The sequence below is a fragment of the Scleropages formosus genome, chromosome 8, assembly GCF_900964775.1.
Source record: "Scleropages formosus chromosome 8, fSclFor1.1, whole genome shotgun sequence".
NCBI lineage: Eukaryota > Metazoa > Chordata > Actinopteri > Osteoglossiformes > Osteoglossidae > Scleropages > Scleropages formosus.
The window spans coordinates 553,079-563,956 of NC_041813.1; positions in this window are offsets into that span (position 1 = coordinate 553,079).

Sequence of the window (10,878 nt, forward strand, 5' to 3'; positions counted from 1 at the left end):
GGTATCTGCAGCTGACTGCCAAAAACAGAAAAGCACCAACAAAATGTTGTACATGCGACGCTCTTGATTTGTGAAACAAGCATGAGGAGAGAATTTTGATGCACATGACATTTTAAGGCACTTTAAATCACAACACTGTGAGTGAAATTGTTCACCAGTTTACCAAGGTAGCTTCGCCATGACTGTTCTGCAAACATGTCAGGATGTGTACACTACATTCCGTTAAATTCAGACACATGTACCCAAAATGTGACGACACAAAACAGCTCATAAATAGTCCCCTTCTTTTCTGGCATATTTTTGTTGATTAAGTGATATTCACAAACCACATGCAGATATGAATATGCACTGTGATCTAGAATGATTAATTTTCTCCCATGGGTCTGCATAATTAAGCCTGGGTTAATTTATTCTGGGATAATCACCATACACTGGTATCAAAAAATTGAACTGGCATTGGTATCATAACTGTGCTCTGGGGATTAGGAACGCACATTGACATTATAACATAAACAAACTACTACTCGTCAGCATTTTTTTCCCTCAAATAAAGAATGAAATAACAAAAGGGGATTGGTTACATGTGTTTTGACTTAATATATGGAGAGAAAATAGGACAATTAGACATTTTCAGACAGAAGTGCTTGGCTGTGAATCCCTGGAAGCTTTTTGGGTCCTATTTTAACATAAAGCAGCATTAATTCTAGAAGGAATGTCATTCATTTCATTAGGAATAAAGAAAAAGTGCTGGAGTCTAAGGAAATGCAAGTATGGCAGAGCTATCATCCAAATGTACTCCAGTGTTGTTGCTATGTGATTTTATGTAATCGTAAAACTATTTTCAGACTCGCTATTATGCAAGTCTCATGTGTAGGAGTGTGTACATAAACATGGGAACTATAATCTCTATGTTAAAAAATAAAAAGGAAATGTATGGTTTCTTGCCAATATACAGTCTGAAAGGTTTGGGTATTAAACCTGCTGAAGAGAAATCTCAGGTATTTCATGAGGCTTGACTTGACTAGTTTCCCGGTAACATACACAGTGAGACCCAACTTACTGTCTCCCTGAAAAAAAAATGCAAATCAACTTTGTTTTGAATGAACCCAGAAAGTGACTGGAATGTATTTTCCAAGAAAAGACATTCAGGACAGTAGTGGAGCAGTTGATCTACAAATGTAAATAGAGATATTGCTTGTAAGAGGGGCTGTTCTTAAAAAGAAGAAGAAGAAGAAGGTCTTCTGAGCGGGTGACAAGGAGAAAGATTTGCATCTGCTGAGAATCAGGAATTCCAAGAACATATAAAGAAAGAAAGCAGAGGACAAAATGAGGTGGAATGATATGCAGAAGGTGTGGAATGGTGTGTCTAGTGACTGCTCAGTGCAGAGTGACCATGATGAGACCATTGATTTAAAACAACTTCTCAACTTGAGTTCTCTTCTCATATCTTCTTCAGGCCACCAGCACACACTTCTGGACATTCTAATCTGCAACTGCTCCATTCTCCTTTTCAGCAATTAATGCCAGTTAACCCCCTCTACTGTTTTTCTACCCACCCCCCACATGATAATTCACTCCTAACAGCAGCCTTTATAACCTTATGACCATAGCTCCGCAACCACACTTCCTGCCTCTTTGCTGAGGCATACTTCAGGACTTAAGCCTTCTTTTTGGCCATCAGTTCCCATCTCACACACACACACACACACACACACACACACACACACACACACACACACACACACACACACATTTTCGGAACCACTTGTCCCATACGGGATCGCTGGGAACTGGAGCCTAACCGGCAACTCAGGGCGTAAGGCTGGAGGGGGAGGGGACACACCCAGGACGGGACGCCAGTCTTTCGCAAGGCACCCCAAGCGGGACTCGAACCCCAGACCCACCGGAGAGCAGGACCCGGTCCAACCCACTGTGCCACCACACCCCCCTCGGTTCCCATCATCCACCCCCAATAGCAAAGAGTTGAAGAAATGCTTCCAGGGAAAAGCTGCTGGATCGACCTGAAGGTGTGCGTCACGCAGCTATGTAGGATTTTACAGCATATTTTCAGCCTAAGACAGAGCATGAATGGTGGAAAATGAATGTTAGTTTTGAACAATTACCAGCTGGTTGCTCTGACCTCGCACATCATGAAGAACCTAGAAAGGCTCCCCTTAGCATGTCTTAAACCCCTGCTTAAGACTACACTAAACCCTCTATTGTTTGATAGGATAATCTATTTGCTGAACAGAGCTCACTCCCATTTGGACAAGACAGGCAGCACTATGAGGTTAATTTTTTTAATGTCATCTGCAGTTCTCAGATAATTCAGGGACTGCCAAAAGGAGGAGCACAGATGAAGCATTGGGGATGCACTAGATCGATAGGCTGGAATGGTTCTGCAGCACTGAGGTTTTGTACAGCAAGGGCCAGAGGTGCCTTTACTTTCTCAGAAGGCTCAGCTCTTTCGGAGTATACCGCTCACCATTGCAGATGCTACATCGGTCTTCAGTGCAGTCTTTTATACACTTTTTCCTTGGGTAATGGTGTTTCAGCAAGTGATGAAAGCAGACTGAATAATGCAATCAGGAAGGCTGCCTTGTTTCTGGAAGTTCAGATAGACTCTCTGGGGGAGAGGAGTGCGAGGTCCCTAAGCTCTCTCTTCGTCATCGTGAACAATGACCGTCATCCTCTGCATCAGCAGCCCAGCTAAATAGAGGATCACGATGGGCAGCAGACTGGTCCGGCTCTTTGGCTGTAAAGAGCGTTACTTGAATTCATTCTTTAAAACGGTCTTTAGGCTTTTTAATGCGTCATCATGGTGCCGGAGGGCTGCTTACCTCTTATTGCCCAAGTGATATTTAGCTGTCAGTTCTGCTTTTTACTTTTGTCCCTGTTTGTATCCACAGCCTATTTTTACACTAGGTTTTCTAGCACAATTTATTTCTCCTCTTTCTTCTTATTTCATCTTCTGTTGCTACTTGTTATATGTATGATGCTGTAGCCTAATATCATTTCCTTTAGGATCAATACAGTTTTCTAAAAATGTCCCACCTACATCGTGACTGGAATAAGTCAGTAAGTAAGGCTCCTGCCTCACAGCGTCTGGGCTCTTTGGGAGTATCTTTAAATCCAGGCTCCTCAATCTCTGTGTTGTTTGCATGTTGTTGGAATAATTACAGTTAAGATTGTTACAATCTTTTCAGTTCTACGGATTTCCAAACCACAGTCCAAAGACATGCAATGTCCGTGGCTCTAAATTGTTGCAGTGTGTTTGGCCACGCTATGATGGGCTGGTGTCTCATCCAGGCCATACTCTCCTTAACCTTGTACCTGCTTGCACCTCCTACCCTTGTGCTTCAGGGAATGGCTTCAGACCATTGCAGCTTCTGCCAGGCGTTAGTGTATTATGCATTATATCGCCTAGCAAGAAAACATAAAGTAAAAAAGGGGTTATCTTATAGGTACACTCATGAATGACTCACAGTAAATCATTTTCGCTAATGAATTTATTAAAATTGCATTTCTAGAAGATTTTACGAAGAGGGAGAGGATGGGTGAGTCACGTTCAGTCTTGATTCATCATATGAAACATGCTTTAGTATACATTAACACAGTCACACACACACATTTATGTATTAAGTTTCGGGTCAAAATCCTTAATAGATTAAAGGGCTTAAATTACTTGTCTTGCTTCTAGATGCTTAAAGCTAAGAGTTGCCTGAAAAACAGATGTTCCATCAAACAACATTAGGTAGGGTTCATTTAGTTGACACTTTTCTCCAAAGTAACTTACAATTATTTATCCATTTCTACAGCTGGCAATTTTTTTTTTTTACTCAAGCAGTTGAGGGTAAGTATTGTGCTCAAGGGTACTATAGCTGAAGATGGGAATCGAACCTACAACCTTTTCGGGCCAAAAGGCAGCGACTGTAAGCACTACTCTGCCAGCTGAATTACAGCTAACACTTTGTGTTACTACTGTACCACACTGGATTTGTATAACCGTAGTGTATTTATATCTTAGCTCGATGTCAAACTTCCTGTTATGAAGGGGCAGCTTTGACGCTACACCCCTAAAACCCCTAGAGAACCTTTGGTCGCTACAGTTTTATCCGTGATCGGTTGTATTCTCATGCCCTGCAAACATCATTTGTCATTTCAAGTGATTTGCACCTGCAGTCTTTTGGTTCTGTTAAAAATGCCGTGGTCCATACAGACAGAAGACTACCACAAATTTAATTCCTTCAATGGCAAACAATGACTCAGTTTTCTCCATTCAATAAACAGAAACACAAGATAAGATCAATAATAATATTCTTGCTCTGGTGCTTATAATAGCTACAAAACCTCTTTACCCAGAAGGCGTCTATGAGTGACTGTATGCCGTTGTTAAGTGGGATTTCCTAATCAACACTGACACTCGTGTGCTTTTCCTTCAGGGTAAAATAGAATAGTTTAATTTTTTCTTCACACAACTTGTGCTTCACTTTGTAATATCGAAGTGCTTAGTTGAATATCATGTCTGATAGGGCTGTCCCAAAACAATTTAGTGTGAACTTAGAGAGGTTATTTACACTTACAACTTGTGACGTTGCAACGTTTCTTGGGCGTCAACTGACATGGCGACAGTGTCAACGCATCATGTTTTTTTGGCGGGCGCTGGCTGGCACCTGGCTATAACCCCCCTATAACCGTAGAGACTGAATGTAAGATTTGTGACCACTTTAATTTGGTGTTGAGCTTTCATGGGAGGTGTGTAGTCTTCCCAGCCATCACCTTCACCACAGCCTGTGAACTGTATCCGTGTAGTGAAGTCAGATCCCGTCCTGACAAGGAGAGGGAATCATGTCTCAAAACATCTCCTGCTGTGTAGAGAGTCATCAGCCCACATGGAGGAAAAGACTAAATGACACTTGTGCATTAATGGCTCAAAGGGTTAACATTTGAAAACTGAGAAGCAGCGCTGTGGATGTTACTTTCCTTGGTAGATACAGTCTATCCTATATAAATCAGTATTTTTAAATGAATCACTCGCAAATAAATAAAATTACACACGAATATGATACACATTTTTTCACTAGAAATATCTTATTTGATGTAATGAATCTCTTTTGAAATAATAAATACCCTGTCAGCAATTATATTATTGAGCATGTCTTCAAGGTCCTGTGCTTTGAGGGCCAGTAAATACTGGAGAGACAGACGTCATATTCCCAAGGTCTTTTCTCCCAGCGGCCCCGACTTCCAGCAAGAGCGCACGTCCCCAGCTGGACCCCAGCTCACAGGGGACAAGTATAATAAACATCAAATTTGCACGCTGTTTGTTTCTGTCACATGTTGAGAAAGCTGGATACAGAAGAGACAGTCGACCCCATTAGCAAACAAAGTAAAACACAACTTTAAACAGAATCCTTAAGTTCTCTTTCTGTAGAAAGCTAAAAATATATGAGAATACAACATGTTTTCATAGGGGGTGCGGTGGTGCAGTGGGTCGGACCGGGTCCTTCTCCCCGCTGGGTCTGGGGTTCGAGCCCTGCCTGGGGTGCCTTGCAACGGGCTGGCATCCCGTCCGGGGTGTGTCCCGTCCTCCTCCTCCTGCCCTATGCCCCGTGTTGTCGGGTTAGGCTCCGGCTCCCTGCGACCCCATATGGGACAAGCGGTTCAGATGGTGTACGTTTATGTTTTCACTATGAGAATTAGTGACGAGGAAATCCATGTAGATGACAGAAGTGTCGGAGAGCGTTACCCTCAGGAAACTTTATACTGCTCCAAAATACCATTGTCACTTCCACATTGCCAGTACCTTTTCCCTTCAGTTCCATGTTTGCAGTGACATTTCACTCAGTATGCTGAGATTACTCTGCTGGTGTAAATGCTCTAAGTTTGTTTCTGTCCCTTTCGGAAACCATCCACAAATCTGTTAAAAAGCGGTTGCCGGTGTTATTGAGTGGGTCCCACTACTGCCTTTTCAAACTGCAAATGCAAAATCATTTACTGCCTTGAAATGCGATGCCTTTTCATGAGGTGGACTGAAGGAACTGCTGTGGAGAAAATAGTGACACACACTATAAGTGCCTCTCTGTATACTTGAAGAAAAAGCACCTATATTTGCAGAAGATGTCCAAAGTACTGTAAAAGGTATGTGAAACATTCTGTATTTAATGCAGTGATTTTCACTTGTAGGCCTGGCAATAACTCACATATTTCAGCATTAGATTAGTCCTTAATTAACAGAGATGTTAATTCAAAAGAGTTGTCAGCACACCAACAGATGTAGTCCAGTTCCTCCTTACACTGGAGACAAAATCATGTTCCCAAACAAGTTAAAATGAATTTGTTTTAGTGAATAAATAGCCGAAGATACTATAACACTGCTGGCATGTTAGTGCCAGTAACTATGTTCTGTTTGCCTCATTATTTACAAAAAGTTATTAGAGAAGAATTTATTTGTTTCTTTCATAACTACTATATTTAGTGACTCATACTACATACTATAGGTGACTCAACTACAGTATATACTGTATAGTATATTCATAGTTGTATTTTTCAGTGTTGATTCATGCATCCTGATAGAAATCACTGAACTGATTTTTTTCTTCTTTAAATTTCATGATTAATATATAACTTTTTAAAGTACTTTTCAACTAAAAACCAGCATGTTTAATATTATTCAATTAATCGAATTATGCATTAAGTAATGAATATACACACACACACACACTTTCTGAACCGCTTGTCCCATACGGGGTTGCGGGGAACCGGAGCCTAACCCGGCAACTCGGGGCGCAAGGCCGGAGGGGGAGGGGACACACCCAGGATGGGACGCCAGTCCGCCGCAAGGCACCCCAAGACGCGAACCCCAGACCCACCAGAGAGCAGGACCCCGTCCAACCCACTGCGCCACGGCACCCCCCCGTCGTAATGAATATAGTTCGTGAATATAGAACGTGAATTTGGAAGGCCATCTTTATCTGGCTATTTTATTAACTCATTTAATTTATGCACAACTTTGATTTCAGGGATTGCGTGGCGGCGCAGCACGTGGAGCAGAGTGCCTGGGCTGTTTGGGTGTGAACTTGAATCCAGCTCCGTCTGCGAGCGGTTTACATCTTCTCACCATGTATGTGTGGGCTTCCTGCAGGTGCTCTGGTTGCCTCCTACAATCCAAAGACTTGTGTTTCAGGTTAAATGGTCACTCCACATTCCCTACAGAGTGTCACTTTGTACATGTGTAGTTACCCTAAACTGGAGGGGTGCCCCATTCAGGCTGGACCCCTCCTAGACTAGCACACAGGTATTCGTTACATTACGTTACTTCATTTAGCACATGCTTTTCTGTGTAGTGACTTCCACTGAACATTATATAGCGTTATCAGCCCACACCTTATTCACGCAAGGTGACTTAAAGCGCTATACACACTACTTACGAGGAGTTACACTTCCATACCTGAGTGAAACACACTCTTTGTGTCACTCACACACTATGGGTGACTTAGAGTCACCAACCTGCTTGAACAGCGTGTCTTTGGGAGGAAACTGGAGCAGACGCTTTTATCCAAAGCAACGCACATCTTATAGAAAGCACCCGGAGGAAAGCCACACAGACACAGAACACGCAAACTCCACACAGACTGGGCGGAGGTTGATCTCACGTCCTCTTTCATCACCCAGGCGCTGCGAGACATATAATGTTTTTCAGGGACAGGCTCTAGACTGCCGTGATCCTGAAGAGGATAAATGGTTGATATGAGTGAATAAGATATTTTGATTTCAATAAAAATATTCTGACCGTTTTATAAATTAATTTTCGGAAGCCTCGATAATTTGGTGAATCAAATTTTTCTTCCCTAAGACAAAGAAGCTAAAAGCACAGGCTTTTAGTTCAGGTTATAGGTAGATGTCTGTTGGCACACTTGAGCACTGTCGAAGTCCAGTGGAATTATACTGGAGGGCAACATGGTGGCACAGCGAGTAGTGCTGCCACCTCACAGCTCCTACACTGTTCAGGTGTAAGTCTGAATCCAGCTCAGTCTGTGTGCAGTTCGCATGCTCGCCCCGTGTCTACATGGGTTTCCTCCCACTGTCCAAAGACTTGCTGTTCAGGTGGATTGCTGACACTCAATTGCTGTGATTGCACTTTCGGCTGCACTGTGATGGACTGGCATCCTGTCACAGGTTTACACCCTCAGCCTTGTGCCCAGTGATTCCAGAACAGATCCAGGCTCTAGACTCCAGACCACCATGTGTCTGACCAGGACACGCAGTTAATGAATGTGCTTGGATGGATAGATTTATATTGGACTCAAAATATGTTTGGAGGTTCAGTTGCATGTCAAAGACTTTTTGTAGTTGGTAGAAATAATTAAGGTAAAGAACACTTAGTCCAACCTTGTATAATGGTTGGCATAAAAAAGAGCATTATAACTGATAGAAAGCACAAAGATGTGCTAAATATTCAGAGTGTGCACTTAACATTTAGAATTTGTGAGAAAACTAATGTCGAAGAATTAATTAGACCTTTCAAAGTTCATAATACATGTAATCATTTATCTAAGTTTTATTAAAACCTTAAATGTCCTTTCAAAGTATTGTGTAATTGGCATGATTCTCATGAGGTGTCTGTCAGAATGCAAGGGCGCTTTGCAGTGTGAGTGGTGCTTCCGTGGTGTGGGGCAAATTTGAAATCAAGGTCGTAGAGCCAAGCGAAGGTCAAAGCCAATCGTGCAAATGCCAACCGTGATGCTAATCCAAAATCGAGGTCAAGGGTTTAAGCAGACGTCTGAACCGAAGGAGTCATGAGTGTAGTGGGGACAGTTGTCTCACTGAGATTCCACAAGTACTGCAAGTAAGTCTGCATCTTTTAAGTGGTGTTTAATGAGGGGCAGGTGTGTGCCAAGTGTTTGCGATTGGCTGCAATGGCTGTCGCCTGTTGCATTTTCTTCCGAGGTTTTGACTGTAATGATGAGACAGCGGAGTTGTTTCTCTGTTCATTGTTGATTTTATTACACAGTCTATGCAGTAGGTCTGAGTTCAAATGAAACAAATAAATTTAGTATCCACTGTATCCCACTACTGTGGACAAATTGGCTGTGATAGAAAACAGAACCCTTGCATATGTCTATCGGGAAAAATTCACAGAACACAAAACAAAATGCACATAGAAAAGAGATCACATTCCTAAAGTAACTTCTGTAAAGGTTTGTTGATTTCAGTTTGTTTTGTTGAGTTCTTAATAAACCACACTTAGCCTGAAGGCCACTGTCTGCAGAAAAAGACATCAAAACCTCATGACAAGGTAGTCTTAGTATCATTCCAAGACCCTCAAGCTTCTGTTCATTATTTGGCAGATCTCGGAAAGAAAACAGCGTTGTGGAACTCAATGCCTTAACCTCTAGGGCAAAAAACTAAATTATAGAAATTTCCTCTTTTGGAATATTTTTTCTTCTTCTCTCTGTATACGGTGTACAATGTCACAGTGTGGTCAAATATGAATAAAATACAGATACACAGTTGCACTCAGTGAATCTGAGCTGCAGCACTTGGAATGGTGGACATCTGAGAAGTTTTATTAATGTAAGTTATTTAATGACTGTTAACCAGGTTGTTATGGGACTAAAGTGCGATGGACTGGCGTCCCGTCCTGGGTGTGTTCCCTCCCCCTCCAGCCTTGCGCCCTGTGTTGCCAGGTTAGGCTCCAGTTCACTGCAACCCCGCTTGGGAGAAGCGGTTTCAGACAATGTGTGTGTGTGTGTGAAATATATTTATTCTTTTAGCAGATGCTTCTCTCCAAAGTGACTGACTTTGACTCATTGTTTACTAGTAGATGTGTAGACTTGAAAACCTGATTGGCCCCTTCATTCTTATCTGCATTTACATTTACATTTATGCATTTAGCAGACTCTTTTTTCCAAAGCAACGTACATCTCACCAAACATACTGAATGTGTCTATGGTTCAACATGGTGTGCCTCAGGGCTCTGTGTTGGGTACATTATTGTTTTCGCTTTTTATGTTACAATTGGGTGATATTATTTGCAAACATGGGGGGTGCGGTGGCGCAGTGGGTTGGACCACGGTCCTGCTTTCCGGTGGGTCTGGGGTTCGAGTCCCGCTTGGGGTGCCTTGCGGCGGACTGGCGTCCCGTCCTGGGTGTGTCCCCTCCCCCTCCGGCCTTACGCCCTATGTTGCCGGGTTAGGCTCCGGTTCCCCGCGACCCCGTATGAGACAAGCGGTTCTGAAAATGTGTGTGTGTATTTGCAAACATAAAGTAAGTTTCCACTCATATGCTGACACGTAGCTGGATGATTTGCTTAAGCCAAGTGTCTAGCAAATTGTTATACCAATATAAAATTATGGATGAGTAATCATGTTTATCTCTGAATTCCAGTAAAGCAGAGGTACTTGTGGTAGGTGGTGATGCTGAAACTCTTGATTGGTGTTTTGTTGCATGGAAAACTATCATTTGTGTCTCACATGGCTACACTGACTGTGTCCTTCTTTCTTCAGTTAAGAAACATGCTTTTGTTTCAAGCAGGCTGGACAATTTTAATGCTTTATTATCGGGTTGTCCATACCAGAGTGTATCCAGGCTACAGTTGGTACAAAATACCATTGCGAGAATTGTCACTAGAACTAGGGAGTATGATTATATAACGCTGGTACTTAATTTGCTGCATTGGCTCCCAGTTATGCTTAGATTGATTATAAAATCCTATTTCTGACCTATAAAGCAGTACATGGCATTGCTCTGGCTTACCTTTGCGAGACTATTTATTCTTTATTCTATATATTCCAAGACAGTGTTTTCATTCATCAGATGCGGATTACCTTAAAGTACCTGTGGTCCAAAAGACCTCAGTAGGAGGGTGTGCCTTTA